This window comes from Neolamprologus multifasciatus, chromosome 1, assembly GCF_963576455.1.
Source record: "Neolamprologus multifasciatus chromosome 1, fNeoMul1.2, whole genome shotgun sequence".
Lineage (NCBI taxonomy): Eukaryota > Metazoa > Chordata > Actinopteri > Cichliformes > Cichlidae > Neolamprologus > Neolamprologus multifasciatus.
In genome coordinates, this window is record NC_140439.1 from 34,712,244 (window position 1) to 34,729,250 (window position 17,007).

A 17,007-nucleotide genomic window follows, 5' to 3' on the forward strand; every position below is an offset into this window, starting at 1 on the left:
CACAGGGGAGCGCCTGGTATTTGCTGCAGGGTGATTGCAGGTGGATCATGGCATTGGCAGGGCTTTAGAGGTGTGCAGTTGCGTGGGAGTCGCAGTGTGGGGCTCATTCGTTGCTGCCAGGCGTCTCCTCTAACGTTAAGAGATCTGCGAGGAGCAGATCTAGGTGATTAAGAGCTCAAAAGACGACTGGCAGCTCTGCGTCAAGACAAGCCTTTGTGTCTCTGTCGTGCTGGATGATTTAAGAATCGAGTAAAGACCTGTGTATATATGGCTCACGCATAACTAAACCTCCTCAGCTCTGGCGAACCCTCACCCCCGACCCTTGCCCATCACATGCTCCCAGCCTGTCTCTCATTAGCCTTTTCTGCTATCCATCTCCATCTTTTTTTTTAAAAACATTTTCTTCACCTCACCTTACCTCCCTCTTCCTCTCCCCCCTTCACTGTCTCACCTCTCACTTCTTTCATCTCATTACCCTTGATGCTTTTGTAAACTCTGGAAAGTTTGTAGTGTTTGGCTTTTGAAGCGCCTAAATCACTTTATAATGCCACATGCTGTGCGTTTTCTCTCTGCAGCGGGAATCTGTCACAGCTGTTGTATATGCATGTCTCTAAATTCATTTTTTAATTAAAAGATCAGGAATCTTCCGGGCTGTTTAAATTTGTGAGAAAGCAAACAAACAAACAAAAAAACCCCCAGAAGTGTCCCTTGACCCCTCTCGACTGAGAATCATCGATTACGTGAACGTTTTGTTTTAAAAACATTGCACCATCCCTGTTTGTCGTACTGCAGCAGAGGCAGCACTTATTCCCCTTGGCTGCTCAAGCACCACTTTTACAAAATATAGTCCACCTGTTCATTTGCTGATTACATGAATGCACTGATTTGCTAAGCATATTTCGAGCATTTTTTTTACTCATCCCCCCAAAGCGCATAGAACCTTGAATGTGGACATTTTCTTATTTATTTATTTTTTGTTTGCTTTTTTGCTCATACCAGCTTATTCTCGCTCTTGATCTCTCTCTGGTGCATAAAGGTTTTCTGAGCATCCCTGCTCAGATCCATTGAGTAAAAAGCTTTTACTTAACGTATTTTCTCCTTGAGGCTATGAATATTATTGATCTGTGTGTTTACTGCAACTCTCTCTCATCTATCTTCCTTTGAGCGGCTGGTTTCTCATCATTTTCCCCTGAAATGTAAGAATTGATTAGAATCCTTGGGGCCCTGTAGGCACCAGCTGCAGCCGTGCCCACCTGCCTAACCTCGTGACCTTGAGCAAACAGCATCCAAGTGGCTGGAAATGGACTGAGCTCCTTTTATTGTATCTTTGTCCTTTTTCCGATTTATTCTTGTTGTGTTTTTATGTGAATTTATAAAGATGGAGCTCTTCTACGTCATTCTGAAAGAAGCGCACATTTCTTCCGCTACCTCCTCTTCCCTGGAGACACACTGCTATACAGATAAAGTCATGTAGAGTACACCCACATGTATACAAGTATAGTATGTACACATGCTACACATTTTACACTTTAATGAGCTGCTGGTGAAATCTAAGCTTGCTACAACATTTCCTCAGTTCTTTGTCTCACCACCAGAGGGCAGTGCCCACTCAAAAATTCTGCATTCAGTCTTTGAGTCTTTGTCCCTCCACGTTAAATGCAAATTCCAAACTATATAAACAAAAACAACAACAACAGCAAAATAAATCACTTTCTCACACCTAGATGTTAGATGTATGCAAATAGGTCTCCCCTTTATTTCCTTACACTAAACAAAAGCAATGATTTCTCTGACCTCCAAGTTACAAAGTTAAACTCGCCGCTACTATATGCACATTCCCAAACTTCATTTCGACAGGCGTCATTTCAATATTTGTTCCTCAGACTGTCATATTTTATTGATGAACTGTGAGCTCAAGCTGGCCACGGGGAATACAATTCCACAACAGATATGTAAATTCCAACCTATCAATTTTTCAGGCCTTTTGGTCGGCAACGCCAGCTAAATCTCTGAGGCCATCCTTCACTTCGCCCCTTGTGGATAAAAAGATGAATAGGCGAAAACAAGCCAGGCTTGATTTTTAGACCACCAGTGATTTCCTAAACTAAATGAAGCACTCTCCGCATGTTGAGGGCAAAGCTGAATTATAAATAATCAGGGGGAAACGTCATCAGACGGAAAGAAACAAGGTCAGAACTATTACCAATTAACTGTTACTTTTTTGTGCAAGGCCAGCAACAAAAGTGTAAAGGAAGGAGGGTGAAGCGCTCTCCTTCACTGTGGAAAAACAGCCGGGGAGTGTGTGTTGTAGGTAATTGGCCAAGGTTACAAACCTCAATAAATCAAAGCCGTGCAAGTGTTTCAAACAAGGACAAAGCAATGGTCGCATTACAGCAGATACATTATTTTCTGACACATATTTCAGTTTCCAGCATCCTCGTACATGATTGTACTTCCCACGTACAGCAAGCCGCACTCCCCCTTACCTCTCACTTTATGTTCTTTTGTACTGAGTGGCACACTTACAAGATAAAGAGCTTCCACATCAGGCTTTCCTTCAAGACTTTCATCTTAATGAGGCCTTCATGAGACTGAACAGATTGGTTTGAAAGTGAAAGAATGTCTTCTTGAACAAAACATCTTATTCGGTCGAGGATTTGCTTTAGTTGCTAGTTAGCTAAATGAAGAGAATACTCTAAATCATTCTGAGAGGGCAAATCCCATCACTGCAGGGTACGGTTGATCTCTGGCAGCTCCAATTGGTGTAATGGATCAAACAAAGTTGATAAAATGCTAAAAGTTGAGCAACAAAAAAGTAATTTGATGCTGTATTTTACTCTACAGCTGCACCTTTTGTAGAGGTGTTTGGGGAGCTGGTTTGCCTTTTAAATCAAGGAAAGCTCTAAAATCAACAGAAAGCTTCAAAAATTGCTCTAAAAAGGTGCCAAAACAATCGGTGTGCAGTGCAGTGTATACTAAAGCTGGCATCTTTAAATCAGTGAAAAGGGAAAGCACTGACGGACGCACTTTGTGACGTCTTGAATAGCAAGTGGAACCAATTTACAGCTGTTAACCCTGCATGTGTGCGTATCTGAGCACGAGACCCTCTCGCCGCGTGCGTGTGCGTGCAGACAACAAAGTTGCACGGGAATAAATCATAACTTTTTCTAAGACAATAGTGACAATTCCAAGTAAATCTCAGCCCGCTGAAGCGTCTGTCGCTGTCAAGCGCCGCTCTGAAATGGAGAGCTTTTTCTATATATACAGACAGAGAGGGAGGGAGAATGAGAGAGACAGGCAGAGATGGAGTGAGAGAGAGGAGTCTGACAGATTTCAGTGACACTGTGCCTCACAGCCACTTCCTCAGTGCTTTTTACCCACTGCCTCTAGTGAAGCATACACATGAAAGCGAAGAAGGCATCGCATGCACCCAAAACGGCGAACGCCACCATTAAAGATACAAAACAACTGTCACCTGAAGCCAGAGTCAGTGCGTTTGACGCTTTTTCCACATTACCATCAGCAGTTTGTTTAGACTGAACTTAAACTGTGGGGATATTACAAACAAAACCAAAAAGAACTCTGACACACATCCATGCAACTGTAATATCAGCACAATAAATAAATCCCATTTTACAAATGCTTTTCTCTATTAGACGCAGCACTTGTAGCAGCCTGGAGTATATACCCCCACCTCTCTTTTGTTCTCTCCGGGGTTGTATAAACCTCTGTCGACAGCAATCACATCCGCAATAGATACAAATCCAAATGAAACAAATCAATCTAACTGCCTGCCCCTCTTCCTCTTCCCTCTAGCTTCTCCCCTACTTGCCTCCCACCAGCAGAGAAAACTGTGCCCATAAAAGTGGAGCTCAGATTGGAAAGTTTGTTTCCATTTGGGTAGGGTTTCCTTCGCAGAGCGCTGGAGTAGAGAAACAATGAGAAGTGGGCAGGTGTGTCTGGCTGTGCTGGCGAGGTTCGGTTTCATTGTTACCTTTGCTGTACCTCGGCTAATCATCTAACACAGTGGTTGGTCCAGCCGGCAGGAGACTCAAATACCTCTGCCCTCCCCGGGTTGGCCTCAATTAGTGGGGAATTAAAGTCCTGCTTCATGGATAGGATTCATGGGGGACACTGCTCCTTAATTACAGCAGCTCTCCATGTACTGCTGGGGACTGATTGCAAGGCAAGACAACACCCAACCCAGCACCCACCCAGCCCTATTTGGGGGTGTCTGGAATACTGCTTTGTTGAAATCAGCAGGCAGATGCAGATTAGTTACTTAGCTAATACAATAGTTCAGATCTACAAGTGTCACTGTAATTTCTTCACTTTCCTTCCCTGCTGTCTACAACAAGTCCGTGGAGTCTTTCTTTTTCTTTTTTCCTTTGTTTTTACCCAGAAATAATCAACAGCAGCGATGTGAAAAATGTTGCTTTGAGTGCTTGTTTTGCTACAGTTTATACAGGCCTTGTAACAAAAAGTTGAAATACTTTTTGTATTTTTTTCTGCTCATTACAAACAGTTTCTCTATTGGCGACTAAGTTGATTTAAAGTAGAGTCATTATACTCATTTTCAGCTCTGTAGTTTTATGGGTCTCTGCACGCCTCACATATTTATTTATTTACTGATGCAGTTCCTCAGTTTTTTCACTACAAAAAAACAACAACAAACAAACAAACAAACAAGAAAAAAAAATCTTTTGACTTACATTGGAATGGCCATTTCTCAAATCCATAAATGTTCAAGCTGGAAATTAAACAGCAATACAAGAACGCACAGCATAGACTCTGCAGCAGCAAAGTAACGAGTAAAGTAAGGGATTACTATTGCAAAAAAGGTAATTAGATTACTGTTACTTTCCCGTAAGCACGCTGCGTTACTGCGTTACTAAAACCGTGATTTTTTTTTTGCGAGAGTGTCTCATGACAATGACGTAAGCGAGTGCGACATTCTTGGCAACACAGCTGTGTGCAGATCAACAATGGATAATATATCGAGTGCGGAGAGCATATGTCTGTGGAGCGTTTAAAGCGTGGAAGTACTGACCTTACTTTTTGAGTTTGATTCTGTAAAAAGTGACAAAAACATTAGCGTCGGCTGCTCACTGCATGGGAAGAAAACTTCTTTTTACAGCGAAAAACCCCTAAACGTCCGAGCAAGCACCAAATACACTGCTGCTGGAATGTGAAACTCCCAGATCCTTCCACTGACCGCTGCGGCACACCTGCACCAGGGTAAACCTCCGCCTGCCCCGCTCCTGCTATACAGGTGAAAATAGAGCAACGGGACCGGTGAGTCTTTGATTTTATTTATTTTCTGCTGTGTTTTACGTGCATTTATTTGAAAGAGTGAGTGTAAACACAAAAGACTCTTTTATTTTATGTGCTGGAATATGCAGAAAATAGGCTTAAATGTTAAATAAATTTCTTCCAGTCAGAGAATATTGCATATAATGTTTGCTTTATGCGTAAAGTTAAAAGAATAAAACTAATAAAACTAGTTTCAAAAAGAGACTTTTTCATTTTATTACATTTTATATGATGGATTATGCAGAAAAAAAATAATAGAATTGGGCTGAAAGATCTATTGCTTTATTATACCTATTCAGGTTGTAAATCATTTTTTTAAAAAAGTAACTAAGTAACTAATTACTTTTGAAAACAAGTAATCAGTAAAGTAACAGGATTACTTTTTTGGGGAAGTAATCAGTAATTAGTTACTGATTACTTTTTTCAAGTAACTTGACCAACACTGGTCATATTTCTATATTTTCTTTGTGGCTACATAGACACTCTCAAGATACTCAAGCTTTCCTCCACAGTCCATAAACATTCTTGTTGAGTTAAATGGTAAATCTAAATGAAGTAGTTGTGACTGGCTGTTTGTCACTAGGTATTGGTCCCAAGATTGACTAGCAACATGTTCAAGTGAACAACATAACCTGCCCTATGTCAGCTATGATAGTCTCCAGCCACGCCTTTCACCTTGAGCTAGATAAGCAGTTAAGAAAATGGATTAATAGAAAGTAGCATACGTGACTGTTTTAGCAATATTGTGTAAATGAAGTCACAAACAATTTCATCATTTGCAGACATGTGACTTCTTACCACATGGCCATTTCTGGCCATTTTGGACGTGTAATAATCCTGAATTATAGTGAAAAACCTACTAATTATGTAGATGAGATCAACTGTGGCAACTATGAGTTAACAAACTAGTGTATATACTCTCTCAGAGGCAGTAAAACTCTTTCATGGCAAGCATCTTGCTCGTTATTTGGAGAAACTGAGCAAAGAGGGGCTGGAGATGGCCCCAACCAGTCGCAGCAGATGGCCCCGCCCCTCCCTGAGCCTGGTTCTGCCGGAGGTTTCTTCCTGTTAAAAGGGAGTTTTTCCTTCCCACTGTCGCCAAAGTGCTGCTCATAGGGGGTCATATGATTGTTGGGTTTTTCTCTGTATGTATTATTGTAGGGTCTACCTTACAATATAAAGCGCCTTGAGGCGACTGTTGTTGTAATTTGGCACTGTATTAACAAAATTGAATTGAATTGAACTGGAGATGGATGTTCTCCCTGACATCCGTGGCACTCTCCCTGACTTCACACCACATGATTTGTATTATTACATTATCAACAACCCCTTAAATTACACTGAACAAGATCTGAAGCCCTACACAGGTTTGCATGCTTACCAGTATTTTGTTTTAAAGGGGACATGAAATGGTACACATATAAAGGCTAATTTACACTTTTGAGGTCTGCTCTCAAAAATGGACATAGATGTAACTCTGTCTGTGAAGCTGGATTTAAGAAATAAACGTAAACTTAAAGTTTTAAAATATGTTTATCGCCATCTTCTGTCAGTACGGCATGTGACATAATGTGGTTGGTTGGTTGCAGCGAATAGACTTACATTAGTTTATGTTAGCTAACTAGTGGCAGAATCGATAATTCAGAGGAAAATAACGACACTAAAACCAATAATCAGTTTAAGGGGATCACATTTGGGCCGTCCCTTTCTGCAACAATGAGTTTTATGTTAAGAAACTGAGGATATACTGTCTACTTTACTCTCTTTCTCTTTAGGAATAAGTGGCTGTTCGCTGTTTGGCGAGCTGCACTCAAAATCCAGTTGTTAGCCGTAATGTTCGGGTTTGTAGAGTACTTTATAAATGACGACAGTGGGGGGGGGGGGGGGGGGGGGGGGGGGGGAGTAATAATTTCTATGTGAACTACATACGAGTGATGTCCATGTCCAATATGGCAGACAGCTCTTACACAATGATCATGTGACGTCACGTGCAAAACCTTTATAGCATTAGTCTAGCTGAAAATCCTGCTAGATACTGAGGTCTGTTAACACAAGAGTCCTCTGAGAAGCCATGTAAACAAACATGTTGGTTTCCTTTAAATGTAAGCCATATCCTTTTAGTTTTGATTTCTGTTACCTTATTATTATTGTGGAAATATATATATATATAATATACTGTTACTTAGTAACAACTAGGTAGGGCTCATCTAGTCGGTTCTGTAAGTTTCTGAAAGATTTTGGTCTTCATGTCATGATGACTCCACTGCTGTGCAAGTCAATCATACATCATATATGGTAAATCGACTGATTATTATATAGCGATTTTCTACAATTTGCTCCTTTCACTCATTCACACAAGCACTTTTTTTCTTTGCTTTTTCTACGTAAGTGCTTTATATCTAACATTCACACACATTCATACTCCGATGGATGGATCGGAGAGTTGGTATCCTGTCCAAGAATATTTGGCATGCAGACCGGAGCAGCCAGGGATTGAACCACCAACCTTCTTATTGATAAATGACCTGCGTTACTTCTTGAGCTACAAGCCAGGAAAAGTAATAGACTAAACATAGTTTAGAGCGGCTGACATATTAGAATAAATAATTCCACAATCCACACTCCACATCAAGAGAAGACGAGCCAAAACAGTTAAGCTCTCGCTAAAGCTTTTAGGTTTTAGCTTCTCAGGAGCACAGAGGCTTCAATAATTGTGAAATGGAAAATGCCCAGACTAAATAACTGCGCCATAAGGACAACCATCTTACCAATGTTGTCAGGATTTTATGGTAGATTAACAGAATTAAAGTCACTCTGAGTAAACAGCATGCAACTTTCTTGGATGTTACCAGATGGCAATTAGAGAACTTTGGGGGCAAAATGAAAATATTTTCTAACTCTCTGCGGGCCTTAAAGTACCATATCTGCTAGATGCTAGACACTGCTAGACATCATTTGGCCAATATTATCCCTAAAGTGCTTGAAGTATCATGCAATATGGCTGTGTCACAGCAGAAAAACTAAGGGAAGGATGAATACAACCCAGTGCATAAAGGTCCTTGCAGAACACCGGTTCCACAGCAAAGCGACAGTTCACCTCTTAGCATAGTAATTATCTTACAGATACAAGAAAGATATAGAGTGGACTCGGCACAAGTTTCTGGTTTAGGGAAATAAATGTACAATGTAAAATTGTATTAATTCCACTGATAGCTTTACATAATGTATTCCGCATAAATACACTGCCATAAATTGATACTCAGGAGCACTGGATCTAGAATTAAAGCACCAACTGAACCTACACTTGTGTGCTGATAAGTTCTCTAGCTTCTGATGGTTTGATATGCATTCTTTATTTGGGAGGGCAGAAAATCACACAGGCTGTTTCCACAATCCACATCTCAACGTGGCTTTTTGTGAAAAAGGTTGGAATAATTGCTCTTTGTCTCTGCACCTGTGTGATGCAGAAAAACCTCCTTCAATTTCTATGAAAAAGCCCACAAGAGCCACTTGTGACATGGGAACAGCAGCAGGCTAGAGTGTCTGCAATATTATATACTCAGGGAAGCAAGTGGGTACACATCTCCTTATGTTATTTTTACATGTTATTTCTGAAAGTCAGAGGGAAAAGAGGAAGGGGGAGGCATCCACAAAAAGAATTGATGGTACTGTTAGCATCCACCTTACATAAAAGTGGTCAAGAAGGCAAGAGACAAAGCTAAATAACTTGATTTGTGTTCTCCTTAGTAAGAAATGTCAAACATCAGCATTGCAAATTTGTATTCCGGGATAGTGTTTTCCTGTCACATCACATATTAGCAGCTGAGATATTCCCATTTCTCACTCACTGGAAAACCACTTGGAGCCTGTATCCACTGCAAGACTCTGACAAATGTCACCAGGCTACCTTCCACGCTGGATTTTGCATTTTGTATCAATAGTTAGGGAGGTTTCATAAATCAGCTCAGACAAGCTTTTTTTTACCCCCCCCCCCCCCCCCCCCCCCAATCTTCTCAGAAGTTAGATTTGCAGCACCGCCAGTGATGGCATGAGAAATGAGGACCATTGTCATTTTTGAAGAAAAAGGGGAAAGGAAATCAAAAGACAGATAGATATATGTTGAAGACAGGCAGAGGGATGGAGGAAGGAGAATTCAGGCTGAAAATGGACGAGTATCTGGACAATGCCAGATCAATTGAAGCTATTTTAAAGCTTTCCTCAACTTATTGACCCCCTCTTCAACGTATATTGGCAGATTTTGATTCATGGCACTGAGGGTGATGCAGGTTTGATGTCCATACATGTGTATGGTGTTTTGTGTGCTTCTGTAAATGACTGTGTGAGTCGTCATCACCATCATTACAGGGTAGCGATAGACAGCAAAGCACATGAAAAACAACATCTGCTGTGTGACTACGAGCACAACAGCACATCAAAGACAGAAATAAATATAAAAAGCTAATCATGTACATGTGTACAATGTATTGTCACACATACCATCTCGGGTTTGTCCTGCCAATAAGGAAACAATTCAAGTAAAAAAAAAAATGGAGTGAGTGGTCCCTCGCTATATTGCGGTTCACTTTTTGCAGCCTCGCTGTTTTGCGGATTTATTTATTTTTTTGCAATTTGGCATGCTTTTTTTTTCTTTTTACAGGGCATTGTGTTCTGCATCCTGATCAACTGTGATCAATCTTGTGCTGCGTCTCCTGTACAGTACGGAATGTGTTCAGCTCGTCAAATTTACATAAATCTTTGACCGCTAGCAGTGTGACTCTGAAGTGCTGCACTGTATGTTTGTAAGTTTTCTCCCCAACAAACACAAAGTCAAACTCATTTCTAAAAGTTTTATAAATGGAGTTTTTAGAATCTTGAATTTACCTTATTTACACAAAAAGAACAGGGAGCTGGTTCATCAGCTAAAACTAGGAGGCTTGGTTAGCAAGCTGCAATCAGAAACTGTACAGGCACAATAGGCATTGCTTAATACCATAATTTTACTAGCCCAAACTGAACTGCAGATTTCTATCCAATAGATTAGTATGCTAATCCATGAGAAATGCTAGAAAGGGCTACAGCAGCACAAACAGTAAAAATTGTTGAGTTCAAGGACCAGAAGCAGTGGATGAGACCTATCAGACGCCAGTGGGCTCAAGCTTCTTGTATAAAAAAATTAAAACCTTTCACCTTGTCAAGGGCGAAACTCATGGAGGTCAAAATATCAGTTTTTTTTCTCTTTGCCTTAATTTTTTTCTTTTTTTCTGGCAATAAAAATAAAGAGGGCTCTCACTTCAACATTTTTCACATATAGACACTTGTAAAGGACTCATTACTGTCCCGTTAATGTTGTGAAAGGACTTTAAAACTAGCCAAATAGCTTTTGGAGCCTAAACCTGAACTATTGGTTTAATTAACCAGAAAGGGAAAGCAAAGCTAAAGAACCCTAACTACTTGTTTGGTTTTTAAAAGAGTGCTAATGTTTGTTGGTGTTCAATAATACTTGGGCTAGCATGTCAAGACCCTAGGATGACGTGGACAGAGCACACGTATTTGATACCCTGGGATGACAACACGTTGGCTGGCACAAATGTATGTGATTAATTAAATCTGGCTTAACTTTTTTTGGTAGTTAACACAGAGCAATTCAGAGCAACACAGCAAGTTGTAAACACAACAATGAAATATAATCACAGAGTAGTTTATTAGGGGCAAGCATACATCTGCTTCGTGCCGTTTTCCAGTCTTATGTCAAGTTCTAAACCAGACAATCAAACATGAAATGGAACAAGGTATGATTTGCACTTAAGCCTATGGTTTCCAGCCTTTCAGACAGTTTTAGTGTTGTATACCATTGTTTTCAGTTATCCCCTGACACTGCTGCCACGCAGACTGAGGTGAATGGGACTTTGTTTGTGTAACCCGAAGCCCTGAAAAAGTCTATTTGATTCAATTTCACCCCCATTGTACTGGGGTGGCGACAGAAAACCCAGAGACTGCTATCTGAAAAACCTCTGCTGATAAATCCAAAACTATCTACACAGCTACAGGGGTTCGGGTGAAAGAGAATTCGGCTGATAACTTCAAAATGTAAAAGAAGTGTCAGAGAATAATCAAGGCTGCCACATGGCTCATTCATAGAGAGATGCAGCAGGAATGAGGCAAATGAAGAATTACTGTTCCACCATAATTAAATGCTGACATGAATCCTCTTGAGTAGAAGCCTCAAAACAATCCAAAGGTGGCCTCTGTCACAGTGGTGTCTAAGAATAATGTCACGCTCACTTTTTCCTTTTTGACACCCTCTGTTTTATGCTGAAAGCAGTGATGTTGAGGGTTTGGCAGTGCACAAAAATGAGGGGAAGCAGAGCAGCGGGTTTGTTAGCAGCACAAAATTAAAATGTCATTATGTATCTCTATTCTTAGCAGAGACTGCTGCAGGGATCTCCCAAATCTCTGGCTTTGTTCAGGGAAGTGGCATATGGTTTCACAAAAGTTCACAATTTCACATAAATTCCAAAAGGGAGTAATGTGCTATTGTCTAACAGGATTTTAATGTCGTGCTCACACAATGTAGCACACATAAATACAAAGGCGACATCTTTTATTAATACAGCTGTGAAAAGGATCATCTAGACAAGATAAAAGCGAGATATCAAGATGTCAAAGTCAGCTTTAATAAGTTTAAAAGTGATGTTTTTATTGAATGCTTTGTTGAAGTAACTGCAGGTTGGAGAATTTTAAAATAAGATGAAATACATTCGGGCTCATGAGACACCTCTCAAGTTAACATTTATTATCTTTACAAGATGCTGTTGTTGGTTACAATTTTTATTCTGTATGAATCTGTTACACTCGCACACTTCACAAGATGAACTTCAGAAACCTGAATCTATATCAATATCACAGAAATAGTGATGCCATCATGTATGTTGATTTAACCTTTAATTCTGACTTGATTATATTTGTGAATATATTTGGGTCTGTTGCTCTGCGTAAGCACTGCAATTCACTGGTGAGCTAAGGTGACAACATATCCCAAGTGTTGCCTTGTCACCATGCTAAGGTGTGCTTCATGATAAAATTCAGCTTTTAGGCCAGATTCGATAATTACTTATTCTGTCTGTAAGGCCCCATCTTATCTTAATGACCTTGTAGTACCATATCACCCTATTAGAGCACTTCGCTCTCGCTCTGCAGGCCTACTTGTTGTTCCTAGAGTATTTAAAAGTAGAATGGGAGGCAGAGCCTTCAGATTTCAGGTCCCTCTTCTGTGGAACCAGCTTCCAGTTTGGATTCGGGAGACAGACACTATCTCTACTTTTAAGATTAGGCTTAAAACTTTCCTTTTTGGTAAAGCATATAGTTAGGGCTGGACCAGGTGACCCTGAATCCTCCCTTAGTTATGCTGCAATAGACGTAGGCTGCCGGGGGATTCCCATGATGCATTGAGTTTTTCCTTTCCAGTCACCTTTCTCACTCACTATGTGTTAACAGACCTCTCTGCATTGAATCATATCTGTTATTAACCTCTGTCTCTCTTCCACAGCATGTCTTTATCCTGTCTTCCTTCTCTCACCCCAACCGGTCGCAGCAGATGGCCCCGCCCCTCCCTGAGCCTGGTTCTGCTGGAGGTTTCTTCCTGTTAAAAGGGAGTTTTTCCTTCCCACTGTCGCCAAAGTGCTTGCACATAGGGGGTCATATGATTGTTGGGTTTTTCTCTGTATCTATGAAGCGCCTTGAGGCGACTTTTGTTGTGATTTGGCGCTATATAAATAAAATTGAATTGAAATTGATTTGAATTGAAATTGAATTGAATCTGTCCTGGAATGTGAACTAATAATGCTCATAATCATAAATATACATTTTAAAGATAAATATAAAGATAAGTATTAAAGACTCAAAGACCCAAATAAGATGCACATTCCTTTTGCAGTGTCCAGTGACTAAATCTTTTTTTTTTTGATCCGGATCAGATGAATCAAGCTCCAGTTTGGACAAGAAATAGTCTGGCATGTAGCATGACAAAATTAGCTCATTAGTGATAAACCGGGGCTACAGATGAGACTGTCATTAGCTTAATAGGCAATGTAAATTGTCAGATCATGAATACTCTAGGAAGCATGAATTTTTATACCAAGTTTTACTGGGAATTCATTCCCCACTTGTCACCACATTTCAGTTTGGTAAAACCAGTAAACCAGAGGGCGTACTCCTGGTGTGAAGCAACTTCCACCTTGCTTTTTTTTTTAAATAGTTGTACATAACTTGTCACAACAGCTATCTTCAGTTCATAATGCAGCAAGAACTTGGAAAACCAAATTTTATGTATTTTCTGTGTGTAAGTCTGCCAGTAAAGGCCTTGTATTTTCAGTCACTGTTGAATCCTCCCTTCCTCCCTTCATCCCCTAAGCAGTGTGCAAAACGCAGCCTGTTGAGCAGCCATCAGTCTGCTGGCATTTGATCAATGCCCAGGTCCCTTTGTGCTGCTAAGTGACAGATAAAAGAGACTGTTATCAGCTCCGCGGCATCAGCTGCAGATAGCTACGCTGCGACGGCGGTGTGCGCCAGTGGAGCAGAGGAGGAGAGAAGGGGTACACTTCAACAAAGTGTCGAATGGGAGAATCAGGGAGGGAGCGATGAAGGGGAGGAGAAGGACGGGGCTACACATCGCAGGTCAACACCTTGATACAAGGTTTTACAGCTGTCACAAACCCTCTGGAGAGAAACACAGTCTGGGAGGAGATGAGGGCAGTGACAGAGAATGAAAGTGAGGCAAAAGATTACGAGGAGAATTGGTGTAACAGCCACCCTGAAGCTGCAGGAGACAGAATTGGACACTGCTGTTTGGTTGAACTGTGCTAACAGCACATGGTCGAAACGAGAGGCAGCAGCAACGCGGTCAATATCAAGCAGAAACATATGTGAGATGCAGATACGTGTTGGTAATGTGCATTACAGGCCAATGGGAGATGGATAATTGATCTGTCTAAATTATGTGCAAGCCCTGTTATCTCTAAATGAATACGAGCAGAGTCGCACTTATCCCATCAGATTTACTTTTCTGCCAACATTCGCTCTCTCCATCGCCATCAAACAGTGTCCCTGCCTTTTTGAAGAGTCAATAAGTAGCATTGATTGGTATGTTTATAAGATCTCATTTCACAAAGAATTTGTTGACAATTTGTCAACGCCCTCTTCTGTTTGATGGAGACAAATATATTTAATTTATGGCACCGCTTTGACCAAAGTAAACAGAAAACTTTATACTTGTAAACAGCCTAATGGATTGAAGTGTCCAATTCTGCAAAGCGACGGATGGTACAAATGAGCGATACTGAGGAATAAAACGGATTCTGAAGCAATGCGTGACAAGCAGAGTAATGACACGATGCTTGGAGGGCTTTCTTTTTTGAAGTGGATTACTGGGAGCGACAAAGGAAACAATGGTATGACAAAAGGCTGACAAGACGGCAGATATCAACTGCTATTAAAGACCCTGAAGCGAAGACAGAAATAGTTTCTCACTCCCCTAATTTACTAAGGATGGGAAGTGAGGAGAAAGTTTGGAAAAATATTTCACAAGATGTCTGCTTATTCAAACCAGCACAGGAAATATGTTGACACAAAATCAGAATGGGAAATGCAAATGCTCATATTTCTGCAGTGGATGATTTCAGAGTTATGTAAAGTGTCAGGATCTCGACACGTTTTTGATGAGCAGCTGGGAGTCACTGCTGCTTACCCACCTTACTTTTCTACTCCAGTTGGAAAAACAATTTGAATAGTGATTTCTATAATAAACTAAGATCTAAAACGTAGCAATAATCGTTTAGTAATAATAGTGAAAGTAGAAGCAGTAATAGTAGTTTTCAATGATAATGGCTGAATCTACCACTTTCATTTCATAGAGGATTAACAATTCAATTCAATTCAATTCAATTTTATTTATATAGCGCCAAATCACAACAAAAGTTGCCTCAAGGCGCTTCATAGATACAGAGAAAAACCCAACAATCATATGACCCCCTATGAGCAAGCACTTTGGTGACAGTGGGAAGGAAAAACTCCCTTTTAACAGGAAGAAACCTCCAGCAGAACCAGGCTCAGGGAGGGGCGGCCATCTGCTGCGAATGGTTGGGGTGAGAGAAGGAAGACAGGATAAAGACATGCTGTGGAAGAGAGACAGAGATTAATAACAGATATGATTCAATACAGAGAGGTCTATTAATACATAGTGAGTGAGAAAGGTGACTGGAAAGGAAAAACTCAATGCATCATGGGAATCCCCCGGCAGCCTACGTCTATTTCAGCATAACTAAGGGAGGATTCAGGGTCACCTGGTCCAGCCCTAACTATATGCTTTAGCAAAATGGAAAGTTTTAAGCCTAATCTTAAAAGTAGAGATAGTGTCTGTCTCCCGAATCCAAACTGGAAGCTGGTTCCACAGAAGAGGGGCCTGAAAACTGAAGGCTCTGCCTCCCATTCTACTTTTAAATACAGGAACAGGAATTCCCACACCCATGTTCATTCATATCAAGTTACTGCTAACCTAAACCATACATTATGCGTTGTTACTGAGAGCCAATAAGGTCTTGGTGACAGGTTGGGTAGCTTATATTGACTGTGGATATATGTTGAATTATCATACTTTCATAATTAATATAAAGACTAAAACTTCACTTTAAATCATTTTTTTTTAATCTATGGTCTATTAGGAGATTGCAATGTATCTAGGTGAGGAATGGCTCATTTCCAGTTGGCTATGTTATGTAGCTGTATAAATATGATGAGAATGGATGAAGTGCATTTTATAAATCTGAAATCTTAAACTACAAATGACTTAGCATCTACGCCAACTTTCTTACTGCTGGACGAAGAGGTGAGAAGAGGGGATTTTGTGTGTTGATTGGTAGGTATAAGCATCACAGTCATCTGAGAAGAGCCAGAATACACACACACACCTACACATGCACACACTCTTATAAACGTCTGCCTTTACAGAACTTTTGTTTCCCTGTTATTGCCTCCCTCTTGTCTTCATCTCCCACTTTCCTTCTGTCTCTTATTGTTTCGCTGTCGTCCTTGTTGTGTATTTTCTTCTGTGAATATTAAACGGCTTTTACTGTCTGTCAGCACAGAGCCCACACTCACGGGTGTTTGCGTGTCCGTACGCACATGGCTCAGGAGTGCTTTATTTGTCTTAATTACAAGGACAATTATAGTGTAGTGACCAACATTCGCAAGGCATTCACTGACTTAATGAATTAAATCTAAGTGTAGACATAAACTGCGCGCTCACATCCCACCCTCCTTATTTGCGGAGATTCAGTGAATGGAAGCAGTTTGCACATGATGGAAGCAGCTTGAAAGAAGGACAGGGGGGGTTCTGGGATAATTTCACAAGCCTGTTTAATAAGACTCTTGTCAAAATTGTCCGTTTTTGTGAGTGTTCAGTCCTTTCTGTCCATTGTGTTGCAGCTCAGCTGCAACAAAGCACACCCATGAAACAAGCAGAGGATTAAACTTACAGGAGGATGGCATCATTAACTGCGTTAGTTAAATGTTAATGAGCGTTCTGCTGTCTCTGTGCAAAGAAGGAGGAAGGTATAAAATGCAAGAGAAGAGAAAAGGCAAAGACGGGGAAAAGAAAACGAAGGCTCACATTTTTAAACCGTTATTTATGTAGAGAAGGAA